The sequence below is a fragment of the Monodelphis domestica genome, chromosome 7 (assembly GCF_027887165.1).
Source record: "Monodelphis domestica isolate mMonDom1 chromosome 7, mMonDom1.pri, whole genome shotgun sequence".
Taxonomy (NCBI): domain Eukaryota; kingdom Metazoa; phylum Chordata; class Mammalia; order Didelphimorphia; family Didelphidae; genus Monodelphis; species Monodelphis domestica.
In genome coordinates this window covers 278394530-278416803 of record NC_077233.1, presented here as the reverse complement: position 1 = coordinate 278416803, position 22274 = coordinate 278394530, and the positions used below count along the sequence as shown (strand labels likewise).

The window sequence follows — 22274 nt, the reverse complement described above, 5'->3', positions numbered from 1 at the left end:
CTTGCCTCTGGACTTTGAGCCGCTCGCTTTATCTCTGGCCTTCTCTTTTTCTCTTTCCTCATCTGTAAAATGTTGGCTGGGACTCAATGACTCTAAAGTCCCTTCCGGTTCCAAATCGATGCAGGCTTCGCCTGGGCAGGAAGAAATATATCACGAAGGGCAGGACCGAAGCCTACGAAGCAGATAAATGAAGAAGCAGCTCCTCACAGTACTCACAAATTCTCCTGTCTTTGGCCTTTTCCTGCATTCTGAAAAGTAATTGTCATACCATGGAAAGGAACGTGTATTTCAGGAACCAAATCCCAGGTTGAGCATCCAGGAAGGCATTCTTGGGAGTGGCTCATATTCAGGAAATAAGAGATGAGAAAGAAGGGAGAGGTATCGGACCCTTTCTTCTTGTTGTTTAGTCATGATCCCACTCTTCATGACCCCACTTGGCGTTTTCTTGGCAAAGATACTGGAACAATTTGCCATTCCTTCTCTAGCTCATTTGACAGATGAAGAAACTGAGGCAAACGGGATTAAGCAACCGCTAGTAAGTATCTGAGTCCATTTTGAACTCGGGAAGATGAGTCTTCCTGACTCCAGGTTTGGCACTCTATCCACTGGATCACCTTGTTGCCCTCATTGGGTCCCTTAAGAGGAATTAAAAAGAGGAGACTTAGGGGGCAGCTCGGTGGTTCAGTGGCTAGGGTGCCAGGTCTCGAGTCAGGAAGGCTCATCTTCCCGATTTCAAATCTGGACTCAGACCCTTCCTCTGTGTGACCCTGGGCACGTCTCAGATATAATAAGGGATCCTGTGGAGTTAGAAACAGCAAGGCTCGGAAACTGTTGGGTAGGCAAAAGTGGCACAATCTAGGATAGTGCCCAAGTTACAAGGCCAAGAGGAAGACGGAGGAGAAGGTCCGAGGGCTCGGGGAGAGAAGGGAAGGCTTGGACCAGTTTCTGAGCAGAATGAGTTAGACGATCAGTTAGGAAGGAAGAAAAGGACCGCCTTCCTGAAATGAGGACCCAGAGAACTTGGACAGTATGCATTTGCAATGTGTCCAGCTACATTTAGCAGCTTGTGAATAGCAGTAGAGGATGAGTAGGGAGTGGGGAGAAGAGAAGGAAGGGGGAGAAGGAGAAAGAGAGGGAGCAAGGGAGAGACAGTGCGAGAGGTGAAGGCAGAGACAAAGAGACAGCAAGAGAGAGGGGAAAAGGAAGGGAGCGGGGGGAGAGAGAGAGAGAGAGAGAGAGAGAGAGAGAGAGAGAGAGAGAGAGAGAGAGAGAGAGAGAGAGAGAGAGAGAGAGAGAGAGAGAGAGAGAGAGAATCCAGGCCTGAGGTTTGTAAGAGAAGAATGGTAAAGGGACAAAAGCCACGGGTTTCACTAGCAGAAGACTATGCAGAGTTGAAATGACAAAGTTAGAGCTTTGGTAACAGCCTGAGACAATTCCGAGCTGAGGGACTGGAGGTCTTGGTGAAAGATAAAGGATGGATTTAGGATGGGTAGTGAATGAGGTAGACTGAAAGGGAGATATGAGCAGATAGAGGATCATCAAAGTTTCTAACTAGGGGCTTGGATAATCTGTAGGTAATGTGTTTGTTTGTTTTTTAAACCCCCACCTTCTGTCTTGGAGTCAATACTGTGTATTGGCTCCAAGGCAGAAGAGTGGTAAGGGTAGGCAATGGGGGTCAAGTGACTTGCCCAGGGTCACACAGCTGGGAAGTGTCTGAGGTCAGATTTGAACCTAGGACCTCCCATCTCTAGGCCTGGATCTCAATCCACTTAGCTACCCAGCTGCCCCCAATCTGTAGGTAATGTTGAGATTTAGTGTGTGACCAAATTTGAAAATGAGGGAAAGGAGAAAGTCAAGGGGGTTTAAAGAAGTTGAAGAATTGGGAAGTTTAGGGAACTTGGAGGAGCATCTTTATAAATACTAAAGCCCTCTAGTGTAAAAGGAAGGAGAGAAAAATACTAAACTCCTTAAGAAGGAGCATGACCTGGTGGCCAATATGGTGGCCAATATATTACAACTACCATCATTAGGATGATGGGGGGGATTTTTTTTATTGAGGGGATTTCAAAGGGAAAAAGTTACTGATGAAGATGGTAAAGAGTTTGAAAGTGACTGAGGGTGGGGTGCAAAGAATATTCCATCTCTTCCTGTAGGACCAGTGTGTTAAGAGACAGTGCTTGAGACATTGGGTCCATTGTTATCAAAAGAAAGCCAGGTCTCAGTGAGGGCTCATACAAAGAAAAAGTGTGATAGCAAGCACATTTTTAATCTTTCCTTTAGACCTGTCTGACTCTTTGTGGTCCCATTTGGGGTTTTCTTGGCAAAGATACTAGAGTAGTTTGCCATTTCCTTCTCCAGCTCATTTTCCAGATGAGGAAACTGAGACCAACAGGATTAAGTGACTTGCCCAGGGTCACACAGCTAGTGAGTATCTGAGGTCAGATTTGACTCATGGAGATCAGTCTTCCTGATTCCATTGTGCCACCCAGCTGACCTGTGTCCTTGATTTGAATGACTGTGCTCAGAATTTTGGAATCTCCGAGCTTATTCCTCTGTACTTTCCTCACAACTGAAAGGAGGTGATGGAAGACTTTGTCTCAAACAATTCTGGCAAATTCCTGATTCTGTACCATTGAGAGAAAAGCAGTTGAAGCAAGTCTCCTGACATTGCCACCATTCTGGAAATGAGTGCGGCTCCTAGGAGGGAGGGGCTGGAACTTGGCCACAGCTCTATTTCTGGGCCAGTGCTCCGATGCCATTCTCCTCCAGTGACTCATGTTGGCACCACCCACTCTCTGCTACCACACCCACCTTCAGGTCTTTGTGGCTTAAGTGCAAGGGCACCTTCCACACTCCGGAACCACAGGTCCATGTGAGCAAGAGGAATGATCTGGATGAGAATGGCTTTAGTCACCCTGGAGGATTTAGAAGAGAAGGAGGGCTCTGTGCTAGCTCCACCAAGACTGGTTGGCCATCTGCTAAAAGGCAATTCAGAGAAACCTGTGACTGGAATCCTCCATTACCTCGGAGCTCATCTCAATTATCCCTCTATAGAGTCTCCATCAATTATTTGTTTCTGTATTTATTTGTTCAGTAATATCTGGACTCTTCATGACCCCAGTTAGAGTTTTCTTGGCAAAGATACTGGAGTGATTTGCCATTTCCTTCTCCAGATCATTTTGCAGATGAGGAAACAGAGGCAAACAGGGTGAAGTGACTTGCCCAGGGTCACACAGTGAGGCTGGATTTGAACTCAGAGAGATTCATCTTCCTGGCTTCAGGATGGATACTCTATCTACTTTGCCACCTAGCTGTCCATTTATCTATCTGTCTACCTATTTTTAAATTTTATTTTTGTGGTTGCTTCAAATACAAATAAGGGGCAACGAGGTAGCACAAGTTGAGAGGCTTGGGTTCAAATCTGACCTCAAACACTTCCAAATCGGGTGACCACGAGCAAGTCCCTTCATGCCTGATTGCCTGCTCTTGGCACTCTTCTGTCTTAGAACTGCTACAAGATAGAAAGTAAGTTGTTTTTAAATACAAATTAAAAATCTATAGAGTGAAGACTTACAGCCTCAGCATCTAATAATGAGTGAGAGAGGAGAGAAAAGGCAGAATGAAAAGTTCATGTGTTGGAGAAGTCCAGTTCTGTCATTTATGGGGATAGTGAATCAAGGCAAAAACCCTACAGAGGCTGGTGAGCACAGAGACAACAAGGCTCACTTCAGAAGAATCCCTGCTGGAAGCTGGGGACGAAGGGAAGCCATAACATCACCCTTATCTTAATGAAATGCATCACCGTAATAAAAAAAACATCCATGAGCAATTGTTGTATGTACAGCTTGGAACCAGATGCTAGGAAGGCTTGCGTTTCCCATTACACCAGCTCTGAGCTGTCTCGAGGAGACTCCGGACAAGGGCTACCGCAGCTTCTGGGCTTTTCTGTTTCCCCATCTCTGGGATGATCATCCTCTCCAAGCTGGCAACAGAATCTCTTCCCTGGGTTCCCAGAGCAACTCCTTTGACCTACTGGCCCTGTGGACTTTTGGGGGGATTTTTCCTTCTCTCTTCTTCTCTGTGTGTATGTGTGTGACACCAATGGGATCAGATCTACCCACTGTCTCCTAAAAGAATTACTGGATCGTAAACCTGAAGGTGGAATGAGAAAAGATTTGGACAGCTTCCATGATGCCAAGTGAAGAAAACTGTCAGAAAGCCAGTCTATTATGTGGAGCATTTTTTAAATATAAGGATCAACCCACTCTTCGGACCCTCCCTTCTTTGACAATGTCACGTCCTCACCATGGTTTCAAAGACCACATCAGTGGCATCCACCCAAACCAATCAGGAAATCACTACACATTTATTAAGCACCTGCTATTTGCCAGGCACTCTGCTAAGTGCTAGAGATACAAAGAGAGGCAAAAGACAGTCAGTCCCTGCTCTTCTGCTGCCTTAGAATTGAATGTAAAACAAAGAAAGGATTTAAAAAGGGGAAGTGGAGAGCAACCGGGTGGCTCAATAGATATAGCCCTGGAGATGGAAGGTCCTGGGTTCAAATGTGACCTCAGACTCTTCCTAGTTGTGTGACCCTGAACAAGTCATTTAACCTCCATTACCTAGCCATTACTGCTCTTTTATCCTTTATCTTATTTTATCTAAATATTGATATTTAGAATTGATTCCAAGATAGAAGGTGAGAATTTTTTTAAAGGGTGAGGGAAAGGGCAGCTAGGTAGTAAAATGGAAGGGCACCAGACCTGGAGTCAGGAGGTCCTGGGTTCAAATGTGACCTCAGACTCTTCCTAGTTGTGTGACCCTGAACAAGTCATTTAACCTCCATTACCTAGCCATTACTGCTCTTTTATCCTTTATCTTATTTTATCTAAATATTGATATTTAGAATTGATTCCAAGATAGAAGGTGAGAATTTTTTTAAAGGGTGAGGGAAAGGGCAGCTAGGTAGTAAAATGGAAGGGCACCAGACCTGGAGTCAGGAGGTCCTGGGTTCAAATCTAGCCTCAGACATTTCCTAGCTATGTGACCCTAGGCAAGTCACTTAACTCTTAACTGCTCTTCTGCCTTAGAATGGATTAATATCCATTCTATCAATGCTAAGGCAGAAGATAAGGATTAAAAAAAAAGATAGTCCTTGCATTTTAGTGAGCTCCCAGTCTAATAGGGGAAACAACAGGCAAATAAATATGTGCAAATAAGCTCCATACAGAATAAACAGGAAATAATAAGGATAGGTAAGGCACTAAAATTAAGAAGGTTTTTTTTGTAGAATATAAAATTTTAGTTGAGATTTAAAGGAAACCCGGGAATACAAAGGTAGAGACGTGGAGGGAGAACATACTTAGCATGGAATAATTGCCAGAGAAAATGACTGGAGTGCCTTGCTCTTGGAACAAGCAGGAATCCAATGTTTCTGAATTGAAGAGTGCATGGCAGAATGTAAGATGGATGAAGACTAGAAAGGTAGGAAAGGGATACGTTAAGACAGGCTTTGAATGCCAAACAAATCTATATAAACAACAATGCGCTTCTGTTCATAGGAGAAGTATGACAGACTGGAAAGAATAGCTCTGGAATCAGAGGACCAAGATTCAAATCCTGCCTTTTTGGCTTACTTTCTATGTGGCCTTGGGCAAGTCACCTGACATCTTTGGACTTCAGTTTCTTTAACTGTAAAATGAAAAGGTTGGATGACTAAATTCCCTTGCAATTCACAGTCTATGACTTTATTATTTCCATCAAATGCACTACCATTCATCCTTTCTTTCATGTTGAAATCTCATTTATTTTTTCTTAAGCTCCTTCTGCCTCACTTTTCAAAGCTAATCATCAACCAAGTCCTGTTAAGGTCACTTCCATAATATCCTTTTCATCCATCCATCCATCCATCCATCCATCCATCCATCCATCCATCCATCCGTCTTCTCCTTATGCCCCTTCCCATATCCTTATCCTTATTTTCATTATGAATTGTCTGGACTACTGTATTAGGATATCAGCCTAATCCCTTTTCCTGCCTCCATTCATTTTCTAAACTTTCATTTTATTTCAATTATCAAGAATTTATTATCCCTCCTTTCCACCTTCTACCTCCATTGGAAAAAAAAAGAAAAGAAAAACCAAACCCTTTTAATAAATATGCACAGCAGCTAGGTGGTTCGGTGAATAGAGAGCCATGCCAGGACGCAAGAGGTCCTCTGTTTAAATCTGATCTCAGACACTTCCCAGCTGTGTGACCCTGGGCAAGTCACTTAACCCCCATTGCCTAGACATTACAGCTCTTCTGCCTTGGAGCCAATACACAGTATTAAGTCCAAGAGGGAAAGTAAGGTTTTCTTGTTTGTTTGTTTGTTTTTAAGGGTAAGCGCGATGGAAGAGCATCAGGTCTGCAGTTGGGAGAACCTAAATCCAAATCTGACCTCAGATATTTCCTAGCTGTGTGACCTTGGGCAAATCACTTAACCTCTATCGCCTAGTTCTTGCTATTCTTCTGTCTTGGAACTGATCCTTAGTATTGATTCTAAGGCAGAAGAGAAGGGCGTCAAAAAGCCAAAACCAAACATGCATAGCCACATAAAACAAATTCCCACACTGGCTGTGCCTTCCATCCATCCATCCTCTATGCTATTGTCAAAGAAATCTTTCTTATGCATCATTCTGATGTTACTCCTCTGCTCAGACACCCTTCGTAGCTCCCTAGTGCTTATCCTTCTAAGTTTTTTGCTTATCAAGGTCCTCCACAATCTGTACCAGCTCACCTTTCCTTTTCCATTTTATAGTCTTCCTCACTCATCAAACTAAACTCTTCTTTGCTTCCTGAACACACCTAGAACATTCCTTCCTCCATGCCTTCGTCCGTTTTTTTGATCCCTGCAGTCAGGAAAGGTCTCTCCCTTGAGACCTCACGTGCTTTGTTTTGTTCCTTTCTAACACACTCGTTGGGGGTACATTCCTCACGATGCCCAGGTCGCGGGTGACTTCTTTTGTGCAATCAATGATGCAACTCTTAGCCTGTGCCTCCATTGCTATTGCAGCCCACATAACTCACCGATCTAATGGCAAAACTTTTAATTGAGACATAAATCAACGTAAATAACAAAGGAGGGAATCGAGTTGTCGAAACATTCTCTGCACCCATTATAGGTGTGACAGAAGAAGGACAATTTCATAATACACTTTGGACAAGGAATGGAAAGAGAATAAGCAATTTCTATAGCTTCTTCTACATGCCAGGCACAAATATTATCTCATAGAACTCTCACGCAGCAACTCCGGGAGGTGTTCGCTATTATTATCCACATTTTACAGTTGAGGAAAATAAGATTCTCTATCTTATCCAATGTGGAAGTGTCTGAGGCTAGATTTGAACTCAGGTCTTCCTGATTCCATGTCCACCTGCACCACTGGGGAAAATGGATTAAAACCTCACAGGGAAAACTTACAAGGGGTGGAGAAACTGTCTCTCAACTGCTGGGCAGTCAGGGTAAAGGAACTGTTTCTCAGTCCTCAGCACCTTTCAGCATGCTTCCAGTCGTCGATGTGCAACTCATGAGAATCTGGGGCATCTGGATGGTGTAGTGGATAAGAGTATGGCGCCTGGAATTGGGAAGACCCGAGATCAAATCCAGCCTTAGACAATGAATAACTATGAGACTGTTTGTCTCAGTTTCTTCATCTGTGATACAGGGATAATAAGAGGAACTCAAAATTTAAGGAAAAAAAAACATTAAAAATGTTTCTTGACATGTCATTGAAAAAAAATAAAATTTAAATTAAATGTAAAGAAAAATGATCTCGGGTTGGTTTTTTAGGGTCTTTTGCTTCTCACTTGGATCTGTCTCAATCCCTGTTTATGACCACATGTTCTCATGGCCTCTGGTTTTCTTCTGCCTTTAAAACCCTCACCTTCCATCTTAGAATTAATACTGCGTGTTGGTTCCAAGACAGACAAGTGATAAGGGATAGGCAATGGGGGCGAAATGACTTGCCCAGGGTCACACAGCTGAGGCCACATTTGAACCCAGGACCTTCTGTCTCTAGGCTTGGTGCTCAATCCACCTAGCACCCTCCTTTTTTCTGCCTTTAAATATGTTTTCTGCTCAGAAACCATGGACCCTACTCCTGAGTTTCTTTTCTGGATCTCATCATCTCTTTTCTCTGTGAATTCATTGAAGTGTTTTTTGAATATATATATATATATATATATATATATATATATATACATACATATATATGCATATATTCATTTATTTATTTATAACCCTTACCTTCTATCTTAGAAGCAGTATGTAGGGGACAGCTAGGCGACTCAGTGGATTGAGAGCCAGGCCCAGAGATGGAAGATCCTGGGTTCAAATCTAGCCTCAAACCCTTCCTATCTATATAAGCCTGGACAAATCACTTAACCCCTATTGCCTAGCCCTTACAATTCTCCTGCCTTGGGACCAATACATAAAATTAATTTTAGGACAGAAAGAGAGGGGAAAGGAAAGGAAAGGAAAGGAAAGGAAAGGAAAGGAAAGGAAAGGAAAGGAAAGGAAAGGAAAGGAAAGGAAAGGAAAGGAAAGGAAAGGAAAGGAAAGGAAAGGAAAGGAAAGGAAAGGAAAGGAAAGGAAAGGAAAGGAAAGGAAAGGAAAGGAAAGGAAAGGAAAGGAAAGGAAAGGAAAGAAAAAAAAGAAAAGAACCAATGCTATATATTCTAGAAGAGCGATGAGGACTAGGAAGTTAGGTGACTTGGTCAGGCTCACACGGATAAGAAATGTCTGAGGTCAAATTGAACCCAAGACCTCCCATCTCTGGGTCTGGCTCTCTATCTGCTGAGTCACCCAGCTGCCCCCTGAATATTGTTGAACTAAAAAGTATGAGGTGCAGGTTCTCCTTAACAGGCAAATTCCCTGTTTCCCTCTTGGACAGATTGACTGACCCAGAGAGTAAGAGAACAAGAACACCGTATGGATGGGAGGGAGATTGATCAGAATTTCCTTGGACAAATTGGAGCATATCCCTACTCTTACATAGTTTAAGCATTATTGGTGCCTTGTTTAGAAAATCCAGGCAATTGCTGATTACTTTTCAGTGACTGTTGTTGAATCGCTTTTGTTACCTCTGACTTTTTGTGATCCCATTTAGGTTTTTCTTGGCAAAGATCCTAGAGTGGTTTACTGTTTCCTTTTTCAGCTCATTTTACAAATGAGGAAACTGAGGCAAGCAGCATTAATGGACTTGCCCAGGGTTACACAACTAGTAAATGTCTGGGGCCATATTTGAACTCACAAAGTTGATTCTTCCCAATTCCAGGCTGATTGCTCTATCCACGTCACCACTTAGCGGCCCATTTTTCAGTGACTAAGGATATCTTTAATATGATTGGCTAAGTGGGACTCCGAAGGACAGATTCTTGTCAGAGGAATTATCTTTGTAAAAACAAGAAGGCGACTCAGACTTTATCTTTTTGAGTTTTCCCTATTCAGAGGAGGAACTGAAGTGCAACAGAGCAGGACAGTGATGGAGAACCTATGGCATGGGTGCCAAAGATGGCACACAGAGTGCTCTCAATGGGTACACAGCCTCCCCACCCCCACCCCCGAGTTCATTACTAGAAAGGCAGAGGGACTTGGGTGGAGCTGCTCCCCTCCCCCTTTCCACAGTGCCTGATGACATTTTTTCATATCACCCACCCTTCTGCCCAGCAACTCAAAGAGAGTGCTTTATCCCTCCCCTATGTGGGTAAGGAAGAGACAGGCACATGGTCTCTGGGTGGGTGGAGTCAACATGGCACTTGGTCTGGGGTGGGGCAGGACCTGGTACTCCATCTCTAAAAGGTTCATCATCACTGGAGTAGGATATATACTTTTTTTTAAACTCTTACCTTCCATCTTATTGTATTGTATTGGTTCCAAGACAAAAGAGAAGGAAGGGAAAGGCATTGGGGGTTAAGTGACTTGTACAGGGTCACACAACTAGGAAGTGTCTGAGGTCAAATTTGAACGGAGGACCTCCCATCTCTAAGCCTGGCTCTCAATCCACTGGGCCCCCCAGATGCCCCGAAATATATATCCTTGGGTGGGAGAAAAACCTTTTTATTCATGATCTCCTTCTCTCCTCTCCCAGCTTTGGGACAGAGATAAATGAAAGGTAAAGCTTTCTGAACTTCCTAAAAATGGACTCAGTCAGCCCAAAAGATGACAATAATTAGGCAGGTATGATCGAACATTTATTAAATGTTTACCATGTGGGGCAGGTTGGTGGCTCAGTGAATAGAGAGCCAGATATAGAATCTGGAGATCCTGGATTCAAATCTGGACTCAGACACTTAATAGCTATGTGATCCTGGGCAAGTTGCTTTCACCCTGTTTGCCTCGTTTCCTCATCTGTAAAACGAATTGGAGAAGGAAATAGCAAACCACTCTAATGTCTTTGCCAAGAAAACCCCAAATGGGGTTATGAAGAGTCATATAGGACTGAACAACAATAAGGAAAACCTGGATTTAAATCCAACTTTGGAGATTTACCATGTGATCCTGGGCAAATCAAATTAGCCTCAGTTTCCTCAATTGTAAAATAAAGATAATAAGGGCATCTACCTTGCCAGGGTTGTTACAAGAATAAAATGAAATATTATTTATTTTAAAAGGGCTTAGGACAGTGCCTGGCACATAGTAGGTGCTGTATAAATGGGTTAAATATTAAAGGATCATAAGAATAGGTTTCTTCTTACTGAATGCATCAAATTTTCTGTCACTTAGACAGAGTAGGAGAGGGGGGAATGTCCCAACTAGCTGAACACAGAGAACAAAAGCCACTGTTTAAACCAAATCAGATAAAGGTCACCCCCACCCCTACATCCTCCTGCATTCCAGAACACTGAATGCTGATTACCAGCAGGACTTTAGAAAGGTCATAGTCAGGTTCTTTCTCAAGTAGACCGTCCATTTGTCAAAGAGTGTCAAATGCCCGCAGAAAGCACACAGTAGGCATTCCACAACTACTGCTGCCTGGAGGGACTAACTGAATTTCATTCAGGAAGATAGTTCAAGTGCTATCTGGGTGACCAGCTGACCAGAAATATAGTCTCTTTGCCGGAGGACGCTAACACAGAAAAAACAGATTTGACCTAAATTGCCTTAGTCAATAGGTGAGTCAGCAACACAACCCAGAAGATAACCCCTGTAAACACTGGGGCTGAGTGGAGGGAGGTAGGGAAGGGCAGGGCAGGAAGTGAAGCTCTGAGGACTCACAACTCACCAATCCATCCTCTCTTCACGTACAATTCAATTTAACTGGATTCAACATTTATCTGCCAGGCTTGGGTGCTAGATTGTAGCAATGCTGGTCAGTCATGACCCCATTTGGAGTTTTCTTGGCAAAGACACTAGAGTGGTTTGCCATTTCCTTCTTCAGCCCATTTTACAGATGAAGTCACTGAAGCAGCTAGTAAACCCAGCTAGTAAGTGTCTAAGGTCAGATTTGAACTTAGGAAGATGAGTCTTTCTGATTCCAAGACCAATTCTCTATCTACTGTGCCACCTAGCTGTTCTGAATGTGGTTAGAATTACTATTACCTCACAGAAATATTGTGAGGAAAACATCCTTCTACAAAACCCCAAAGCAATATGTAAGCAGATGTTTAACGTTGTCATTCAAATTGGTGTTCATTTGACTCTTTGCCTGTTTTAGTCCACAATGCTCTCTTTTTTCCCCCAGAATTTTCATTTTTAGAATGGGTTGTTTGTCTTTTCCAAAGAGAACTAATGACATCAAGGGGTGATGGACTTTTATTTTATTTTATTTTTAAACCCTTACCTTCTGTCTTAGAATCAATACTGTGTATTAGCTCCAAGGTAGTAGAGCAGTAAGGGCTAGGCAATGGGGGTCAAGTGACTTACCCAGAGTCATACATCTAGGGAAAGGGTGACCTCTTGACTTGATAGTGAATTGGATTTAAGTGAGGCAGACCTTTACGAAGTCGTCAGCCTTGCTCTCTTCCAGAATCATCCAAGTCCTCCAAGTCCAACAGAAAAACAAAAGTCAAGAAAATTAGTGATGGCCAGGATGAAGTGGATAACCGTACTGTCTTCCATGTCTGACCAAGCTCTAAGCATTCCCACAGCACCTACGTTGGCCACCTTCATGGCTGTTTAATTGTTCTCATTTGTCCATTTTACCCAGTATAGTCTTCACATGCTTGGGGGTAGATATTCCCTTAATTCACCAACAGTTTTGAGGTCTGTTGGTTACCCTCAACATGGTTTAGCTGTCTGCTAAGACAATGCTATGGCGGATGTGGTCACTGAGCATGCTCGAGTTTCTTGGAGCCACAGATGGGTGTCAGGTGAACATCAAAGGTAGATGAGCAGCCCTGAAAAGGGTTTGGCAAGCCCTCACACTTGAGGTGCTGATCCCTCCTGAACATCCTGTCTTGTCTTGGACCTCTGGTTGTTCCCATGGGTTAATCTTGTTTCCCCAGGTTTATTGTAAGCTCCTTTAGGGCAAAAATGAGTCTTTTTCTGTGCTATTTTCAAGGACAATTTTGCACAGGTCTAAGTACTTGCAAGCAGAACATTATAGGCTTATTGAATTGAGTTGTGTTGGTTTGGTAATCACTATGCAGCAAGGCCTGATATGTAACAAAAGCCTTATGTGTTGTGAGGATCTGTTCCCCCACATGTAGCATGGGGATATCATTGAGTGGCTGAAAGGGAGGCAGAACAGATATGTCAAGTCTCTTTTCTCCCCACCACTTTTTTTCTTTCCTTCCTTCTTTCTTTCTTTTTTCCTTTTCTTCCTCCCTCCCTTTCTCTCTCTCTTTCTTCCTTCCTTCCTTCCTTCCTTCCTTCCTTCCTTCCTTCCTTCCTTCCTTCCTTCCTTCCTTCCTTCCTTCCTTCCTTCCTTCCTTCCTTCCTTCTTTCCTTCCTTCCTTCTTTCCTTCCTTCCTCTCTCTCTCTCTAGCTTTTTCTTCCTTCCTTTCTTTCTCCCACTTTCTCCCAAAGTAAGAGTGGTAAGGATTCTGAGGGACTTATGAATTTATTAATACTTTCAACCTCTAAAGAAAGAACTGTTGAAGTCAAAGTATATGATTTTTCACTTTAGTTTATTTGAGTTTTTATTTCCTAGTTTGGATTTTATATGATTATCCTCTTACAAAAATAAACAACATGGAAATATGTTTTATATGATAATACATGTATAACCCATATCATATTGCTTGCAATATTCCAGGAAGGGGTGGGGATGGGAGGGAGACAAAATCTGGATCATATAACTTTGGAAAACTTATGTGGAAATTTATTACATGTAATTGATAAAATATCTTTACCATAAAAAAGAGTGGTAAGTGCTAGGCAATTGAGGATTAAGTGACTTGCTCAGAATCACAGAGCTAGGAAGTATCTGAAGCCATATTTGAACCTGGGTTCTCCTGTTTCCCAGCCTGGCCTTCCCTCCACTGAGCCACCTCACTGTTCCAATCTCCCTCCCCCACCCATAACTTTTCTAAGGTAAACTTTAATTCTTGCTAGGGTGGAAAATAGGGCCAGAGGCTCTACTCTCCCCAGAGAGAGAGAGAGAAAGAGAGAGAGAGAGAGAGAGGGAGAGGGAGGGAGAAAGAGAGAGAGAGAGAGAGAGGGAGGGAGAAAGAGAGACAGACAGAGAGAGAGAGAGAGAGGGAGGGAGAGAGAGAGACAGAGAGAGAGAGAGAGAGAGGGAGGGAGAGAGAGAGATAGAGAGATAGAGATTATGAAACTAGAACTATATCTATCTGCTCTCTTAAAATTATTAGTCTAGTAATCATCTATCCATCTAGTGATCGGGTTCAATCTAACTTCTGACAGTTGTTTCATTATTGAGGAGAAGCAAAACCTTTCGAGATTTGCCCCTTTTCCCACCAAGAAACACGCATAATACATAGCAAAGAAACCCATTTATCCACATCGATAGCAAGACAGAAACAGAGAAAGTGTACATAAGAGAATATGTACCACGCCACACAAAGTGAAAGAGCTCTCCCATTGGGAGCCACATAATTTAGCCCAGCCAAGAAAGATAGCCCTGGATCTCACCCAAGGGAAAACTCCCAAGGCTTCTAGAATAGCAAGTCGAGAAGAGGGACATAATGGAGACTACTCTCTCTTTTCATATCTTCCCAGAGTCTTTTCCTTCAGCAGTCAGCAGTGGGGTTGGCCTCTTTGATCTCTATTCTTGTAAATGGAAGCCAGAAGTACCTGTAGTGCCTTGACTTTTGAAGAGATTCAAAGAAGACTAAAGAGAGTGAAGGCTCTTTCCGGCCAACTCCACCCTCTATTTCACTAGGGGCAGGGGGTTCATCTCCACCAGGGAAGAGACAGTTCCAGAAAAATCGACTTTGGGAGTGTCATTACAACTAGAACCCACCTGAGAGGTCTCTCCCATTATGTCTAGCCTTGGGAATGGTAATTCCCCTACTTCACTCTGGCAACTAATAATTCCCTATGGATTTAGCAGCAAATGATTTTGAGCTGAGAAAGATGATGTTTTAGTCCTAAAAATTGCAAGGGATTGCGGTCTAAGTTTGGATGAAGCAAAAATAAAGTTTAAAAGTTTAAAACTGAAGATGATTATTTGCTTCAAAGAGAAAGAAGTTTGTTTTCTTAACAGATTTTAAAATTTCTTTTTAAATTAAAAAAATTTTTATTGATTAATTAATTTATAATATTTTTCCATGGTTACATGATTCATGGTCTTTCCCTCCCTTCCTCCCTCATCCTGGAGCCAACAAGCAATTCCATTGGGTTTTACATGTATCATTATTCAAAACCTATTTCCATATCATTAATATCTGCAATAGAGTGATCATTCTGCAAAGATGATTTTAGCTTTGTGACTTGAAATCTAAATAATTGGTTGCCAGGGAAAATTCCCAAATAATAAAATACCCAAGTCAGCTGGGAATTATGGTGATTTTAATTAATATAGAGAGAAGGAATTAAGGAAGAGAGAGAGAGAGAGAGAGAGAGAGAGAGAGAGAGAGAGAGAGAGAGAGAGAGAGAGAGAGAGAGAGAGAGAGAGAGAGAGAAGAATTAATTCAAACTGCTCTGGCTCAGGCTGAGTCAGGCAGTAGTTACAGGCCTTGGCCAAAGTGGCCTCCCTGAGCCTAAGAGAAAGGGAGAAAGGGAGTCCAGTCCTTACTGAACTGAACTCTGAATCTAATTGCACTCTGAACTGAATTCAATCTGAACTAAATTCAATTGCCTGAACTGACTTTTTAGCCTCCTTTTAAAGAAATTTTCTCTTATGTCACCTACCCTAAATCTTCATGTCTACCACTCACAGTAGACGTTTTTTCCCAGGACTGCCTATTCTTTAGTTCTCACCTGCTTTGATTAGATTTTCTCCAGGACTGTCCACTCTTTAGTTCTCACCTTCTCTGCTTAGATTATATCTTCTGAGGTACTTCACACTTCTTTGTTAAGATTACCTTTTGTGAGTTACTTGACCTCTTTGTGATTAATTTTACCTTTATAGGTACTTAACACCCTTTCGTATTAGATATAAAAATAGATTTAGCTTAAGTTTTAACTTCACTATAAGGTATGAGTTAAGTACCTTCATTGTTCAATCAGTAGTTTACAACTTTATTTTCCCCTAAAGTATGTCTAATTAGGGTGGAGTAATTTCCAAGTTCACAATTCAAAGCCAACATCCACAATCATATCCCCATTAAACCATTTGATCAATCATGTGTTTTTCTTCTGTTTCTACTCACACAGTTCTTTATCTGGATGTTGATATTGGTCTTTCTCATAAGTCCCCCAGAATTGTCTTGGATCATTGCATTGCTGCTAAGTAGAGAAGTCCATTACATTCAATTGTGCCACAATGTATTAGTGTGTTTGACCAATATTCATTTAACAGAAGATTTTTAAAATTGAATTTATATTTATTTATTTAGTCAATTTAGAACATTAGTCCTTGGTTACAAGAATCACATTATTTCCCTCCCCCCACCTTTCCCGAAGCTGACATGCAATTCCACTGGGTTTTATGTGTGTCCTTGATCAGAACCTATTTCCATGTTGTTGATGTTTGCATTAGGATGTTCATTTAGAGTCTACATCCCCAATCATATCCTCATCAACCCATGTGATCAAGCAGTTGTTTTTCCTCGGTGTTTCTACTAACAGAAGATTTCTTGATTTTAAATCAAAATTTAAATTTTAGATCCAGAATTTTAAATTATACATTTATTTTTAAAATATAACTAAAACGAAAAGGGAACCTAAAGAAGCAAGAAAGAAGAAAAAAATGCTCATTTCATTCATTTGATAGCTAGCGAGCCCACTTAAAGCTTGATAAGGCTGGTGGGACAGTGGATCAAGTGCCAGGTCTAGTCAGGAGGTCCCAGATACTTTCTAGCTGTGTGACCCTGGACAAGTCATTTAGCTCCTATTGCCTAGCCCTCGCTGCTCTTCAACCTCGGCAATGATACTTGTATAAATTCTAAGATAGAAAGTAAAGTGGAATTACTCATTGGCTGGGGGTGGGGGGAGGTAGAACACGAATCCTATAACCATGGGAAAATATTCCAAATCAATTCATTACATACAGTTTTTCAATCGTAACCGAATAAATAACTAAATAAAAATGAGATAGACGGTAGGAGTTTTGTTTTGTTTTTTCAAGCTCAGGGCTGGTAAAAAAGTTGAGGTCTTCTGGAATGATTGCTTTGGCAATACTGTCTGTCTCTCCCTCACACACAACGCATTTTCCCACTAACTACCTCCGTCGCAAAGTTCTCAGGAGGTCCAGATAGACTTAAACCAGTAACTCCGGAGCCGAGCCGGGTCTCCTTTTTCCCCCAGGCAGCTGCAGGCACTTAAAGAAATAGTCCTCCTAGAAACAAAACAGGCTCTCCCACAAATAGCCGCCGCACCAATGGGAAGAGAGAAAGCGCCTAGGAGGGGCCCACCCTGGGAAATGTGTGTGTACGGCAAGCTCGGACCCCTAATGCCGCGGGGCGATCTCTCTGGTGATGTCATCAGTCTGCTCCCCCTAGGTCCGCCGTGGTGTCTCGTGGGTGGGTTGCTCCTTGCGGAGTCTGACAGTATCTCGGCCGTGCCCGATCCCGGCTGGCTACAGCCTTTCAGGCTCGGTAGGCTCGAGCTGAGATTAGAAACTGCCAGATAAGGCTGACAGCTCTTTAGTCATAGCTACCACGCCTAGATAACCAAAACTGGGGCAGAGAGCCCCCGGGATAAGGTTAGGTCTCTCGTGTTCCTCCCTAAAGTCTGGGCCCAGCATCCAAGCCGCTCTCTGCCATCCACTCCGCATTTACTGCCAAATGATTTGAGCTGGGAAAGAGGACGTTTCGGTCCTGAAAAACGGGACTGGATGGGTCTAAGTTTGGCTGAAGCAAAAATCAAGTTTAAAACTTCAGATGGCATTATTTGCTTCCAAGAGAAAGAAGTTGGGGTTTTTTAACAGAAGATTTCTTGAGTTAAAATTAATATTTACAATCCAAGAGAAAGAAGTTGGGGTTTTTACTAGACAGAAGATTTCTTGATCTTTAAAATTAATATTTACAATCCAAGAGAAAGAAGTTGGGGTTTTTTAACAGATTTCTTGATTTAAAATTAATATTTACAATTTAGATCTGGGATCTTTAAAGTGTTACATTTATGTTTTAAATGTGTAAGATTAAAATTTGGGAAAACTGTAACAGTTAAAATTTTAAGGGGAAACTGAGGCAGGTAGAAATTAGTTTCTCTCTAAAATTTTAATTGTTACAAATGTAATTGAAAAGAAAAAAGAAAAAGGGAACCAAACGGAGAGCAAGGTCTCGAGTTCTCCACCTGTCTTTATTGCGCATATTTGTCAATAGTAAAGTCTAGGGGACAACCAAATGTCTCCCCGGAATGATCTCCCAAAGGCTTAGATCTGACCTGTGCTGCTTTTCTGTTGAAAAAAAAAATCTGTGGGGGGCAGTTAGGTGGCTCAGAGGGTTGGGAGCCAGGCTCAGGGTCTGGAGGTCCTGGGTTCAAATTTGACCTCAGATGCTTCCTAACTGTGTGATCCTGGGCAAGTCACTTAACCCCCATTGCTTAGCCCTTACCCTTTTTCTGCCTTAGAGGTAATATTCACAGTTTATTTCTTCCAGCATTAGTTCTGGGGCTATATATATAAGTTCTCCTGGTTCTACTCATTTCACTATTTATTATCTCAATGAGTTCTTCACTTCTTCTTCTGCCTTAGAACCAACAAACAGTGTTGATTCTAAGATGGAAGGAAAGGAAGGGTCTACATTTTTTTAAAAACCGAACATTGGTTTTCTAGAGAATTATCATGTGAAAGACACTGTTCAATGCCACGTTTACAACATTGAAAACAATTAAACAAGACATTTGCAAAAACTGCCCCCTCGTGCAACCAAGCTGCCAAGCCTGGGGGATTGGCATTTCTGTGTGCCTGTGTATGCAGGAGAATTGACCCCTGATTAGACAAGAGGTTGATATAACGCTGCAGAGCTCCCTAGGAGATGGTAGCAGACCTTTTAGAGGATGAGACATGTGTGAGACACAGGTGAGACATGGTTTTGGGGTTGAATCTCTCTCAGAGAGACACCCAGCAAGAGAAAAGTTCAGACTTGTTGGGGAAGCAGGCAACTCAACGTGTCTTTTATTCCTAGTTTATCTCCCTAGAGACTTGCTAGAATGATTCTTCTTGGCTGAGATTGGGCTCTTTCTCTTGGTTGGAGCTGAAAACTCACCTTGTTCCCAGCTAAAGAGCTCATTCACTCCTATATATTCTTTTTAAAAAATAACCCTTATCTTCTGTTTTATTTCATTTTAATTTATTTTTTTACAATTTCCTCATTTTGTATATGAAAAAAAACTTAGAGAAGATAAATGACTTGTCCAGGGTTACATAGCTAGTAAGTGTCCATACCTTCTGTTTGGGAATCAAAGGCAGAAAGAAAGGCAGAAGAAGTTATGCATAGGTTATGCAATTGAGGTTAAGTGACTTGCCCAAAAGTAACATAACCAGGAAGGGTCTGAAGTCAAATTTGAACCCAGATCCTCCTGACTCCATCCTATAAGCCTCCATTCCTATATATCCTTTAGTATATTTTAGATCTGGCCTTTTCTGATTTCTGTTGATTCTTTGTTTGGATAAATAGATTTAATTGCTATTTGCTTTTTTTCCAATGTTTCTTTGTTTTACCACCATTTGGAGGAAAGGACCTAAATTGTCAAAAATAAGCTAAGAGGTGGGGACAGCTGGGTAACTCAGTGGATTGAGAGCCAGGCCTGGAGATGGGAGGTCTTGGGTTCAAATTTGGCCTCAGACACGTCCTTGCTGTGTGACCTTGGACAAGTCACTTCACCCCTATTGCCTAGCCCTTACCACTTTTCTGCCTTAGAACTGATACAGAGTATTGATTCTAAGGCGGAAGGTCAGGGTTTAAAAAATAAAGTAAAACTAATCTAAGGGTAATCCAGGCAGCTTTCCTTCTAAACCATATTGGTCTCCCTGGAGTTCCAGTAAACAGTTCTAATCTGAGAGGGCAGATATAACTCCCAAGCCCAAACCCTTCTTGGAGATAGGCAGGGAAGGAGTAAGCCCCCAAGTCGCAGCCCTTCTCCTGATCCCCTCAAGGCAGAAATCACATTCTTTCCTGGACATTCCAGAGTAAACTGTATTTAGACAACGTGTGTGGACATCCTGTGGAGTTAGGTGACTCAGGAGATAGAGTGCCCGTCCTGAAATCAGGAAAACTCATCTTCATGAGTTCAAATCTAGCCTCAGACCCTTACTCTCAGGGTGCCTCAGTTTCCTCATCTGGAAAGTGACCCATAGAAGGAAATGGCAAACCACTTTGCAGTATCTTTGCCATGAAATAGTCAGACAAGACCGACTAACAAAAGCCCAACAAAACACAGATAGACGTAAGGAGGAATCCCATGAGTGTGAGGGAGAGAACAAACCGAAGGGAGGTAGATGGGGCGAAGTTTCATGGTCTCAAAGGGAGAGAAGTCATCAGCTGACATTTATGAATGTAGAAGCAGGCAGAGTAAAGAATGGCGACCGGCCGGAATATGGGATTTGTGCTGGGGAATAGTGAGGGATGAGGCTGGAAGGGTAGGTTGGAGTCATAGCAAAGAGGACCTTGAATGCCGATGTGAACATGAAGTGGTTTGAGTGTGAGTGTTGGTCCAGGAGAACAGGGCAGGCAGTATTAGGACCCAATCGGATCTATAGATTAGGAGCACGACTCTGGCACTGGTGTGAAAGTGCCAGATGTGCTCTGAGCAATGCTGAAAGAAGCGATGGCTTCCCCTCCCTCCCTGGGGCTCCTCGGGAAAGCTGTGTACCCTGGCCATCCCCTCTGTGGCGACCAGGCTTGATGGCACCTTAGGAATGGCCTCTGAGTCCTCGTGCCTGATGTCATGCCCCCGCCTCCCTCATGGGGAAATGGCAGGTCTTAGAATTCTGTCTGAGCATTAGGATGGGAGGTTCAGGGCAGCAATCAAGCTTTTTATTGTCTTTGTATCTCCAGGGCTTAGCATCGCATCTGGCATGTGCTGCTGTTCAGTTCAGTCAGGCTCTTCATGACCCCCTTTGGAATTTTCTTGGCAAAGATACTGGAGTGGTTTACCATTTCCTTCTCCAGCTCATTTTACAGAGGAGGAAACTGAGGCAAACAAGATGAAGCGACTCGTCCAGGGTGACACAGCTAGTAAATTTCTGAGGCCAGATTTGAACTCATGAACATGAATCTTCCTGACAGCAGGGCTGACACTATCCGTTATCCCACCCAGCTGATGACTAAATGCTTGCTCTCGGTCTGAATGAGTTTTTGAGCACTCCTCGAGAAGGGCATAGCCTAGAAACATGATCCGGGGCCCTGAAGGAAAAGCTGAGGTCTTTGAGGACTCTTGGGTGCTTCTCAAAAAGGGTGTTGGAGTTCTCCCTGGGCCTTATTGGAAAAGTTGGAGGTTCATATGCTCTTTGACTTCAGCTCTGGAAAGTTGTGGCTGTGGAACATCCCTCTGAACACTTCTAGGAAAAAGGTGTGGCTCGAGAATGCCCGGAAGAACTCTAGTAGGAACATTTTTATTGGACTTTTCATTTTCTGTTCCAAATTATCTTCCTTTTGCCCATTCCTGCCCCACCCATTGAGAAGGCAAGAAATAGGATATTAATAGGGTATTCTGGACACCAGAATATTTTCAGCATTACTCTAGGGAAGACTGTTGCCGCTGATGTTTTTTTCTGATCCCTGTGCAGAATGCATATTGTACTAGACTTTTTTCTGACCCGTACAGGGAAAGTAGGTGTCCCTGATCATCTGCTTTCCAGCATGGATATCTGTGGCTGTACAATGTACTCCAATTCCATTGAACAAGCATAAGAATTGTTCTAGGTACTGGGAGTGCTAGCTAGGTGGCACAATGGTAGAGCACTAGGACCTGAGTTCAAATCCAGCCTTAGTTTTTACTAGCTCTATGATCCTGGGCAAGTCACATAACTGAGTTTGCCTCAGTTTCCTCATCTATAAAATGAGCGAAAGAGGGAAATGGCAAACCACTCTAGTATCTTTGCCCAGAAAATCCCAAATGGAGTCATGAAGAGTCAGAGCACAACTGAACCAGGAGTTGTTGTGAGGATCAAATGAGGTAATATTTATAAAACACTTTGCTGGGTGCCCAGACCATAACAGGTACTTCATCCTTCCTATTTTTCTTTCCCATCTAGGCTCAGGAAATCAAAGACAAAGACCAAATGGTCCCCACCCTCAAGAGGAATTGGAAAGAAAGACATGAAGAGATAAACCAATACAAAATATGTATAAACCGTACATATGTGTACATGCAATATAATATAAATGATGTACAAAGTGATTACAGGATGAGGAGAACACTTCATGCTAAGAGAATTAGGAAAAAAAGATCTCAGAGTAGGAAGAAGTACCAATAAAGCTGAGCCTGGAAGGGAGCCAAGACCTCTAAGACAGATGGGAAGAGAAAAGCCATTTTAAGCATGGAGGACAGCTTATACCAAGACAAGGAGACGGGAGATTAAATGTGGATGGGGGACAGTAAGCAGACAAAAAATGGTTTTGTTCCTACCTTGTTTGGTCGCCATTCCTGGGTAAAAAAGCATGGCCCTAGAATGCCCTCTGATCCCTATCAGGAAGATTAAAAAGTCTGTTAATCTTGTTATTTTTCTTAAACCCTCACCTTCTGACTCAGAATAAATACTGGGTATTGGTTCCAAGG

At 42.5% G+C, this 22274-nt stretch overlaps 1 long non-coding RNA gene across 2 annotated transcripts in view; it reads left to right on the top strand.

Annotated features, from left to right (window-relative positions):
- The window catches only part of LOC103098076 (uncharacterized), a 29050-nt gene extending 7154 nt beyond the window's left edge, over window positions 1–21896 (top strand). For both annotated transcript variants that reach the window (XR_008913386.1, XR_008913387.1), the window contains one exon: window positions 21751–21896. This is a non-coding gene — a long non-coding RNA (uncharacterized LOC103098076). The remainder of the gene's footprint in view (window positions 1–21750) is intronic.
- The last annotated feature ends 378 nt before the right edge of the window (window positions 21897–22274 follow it).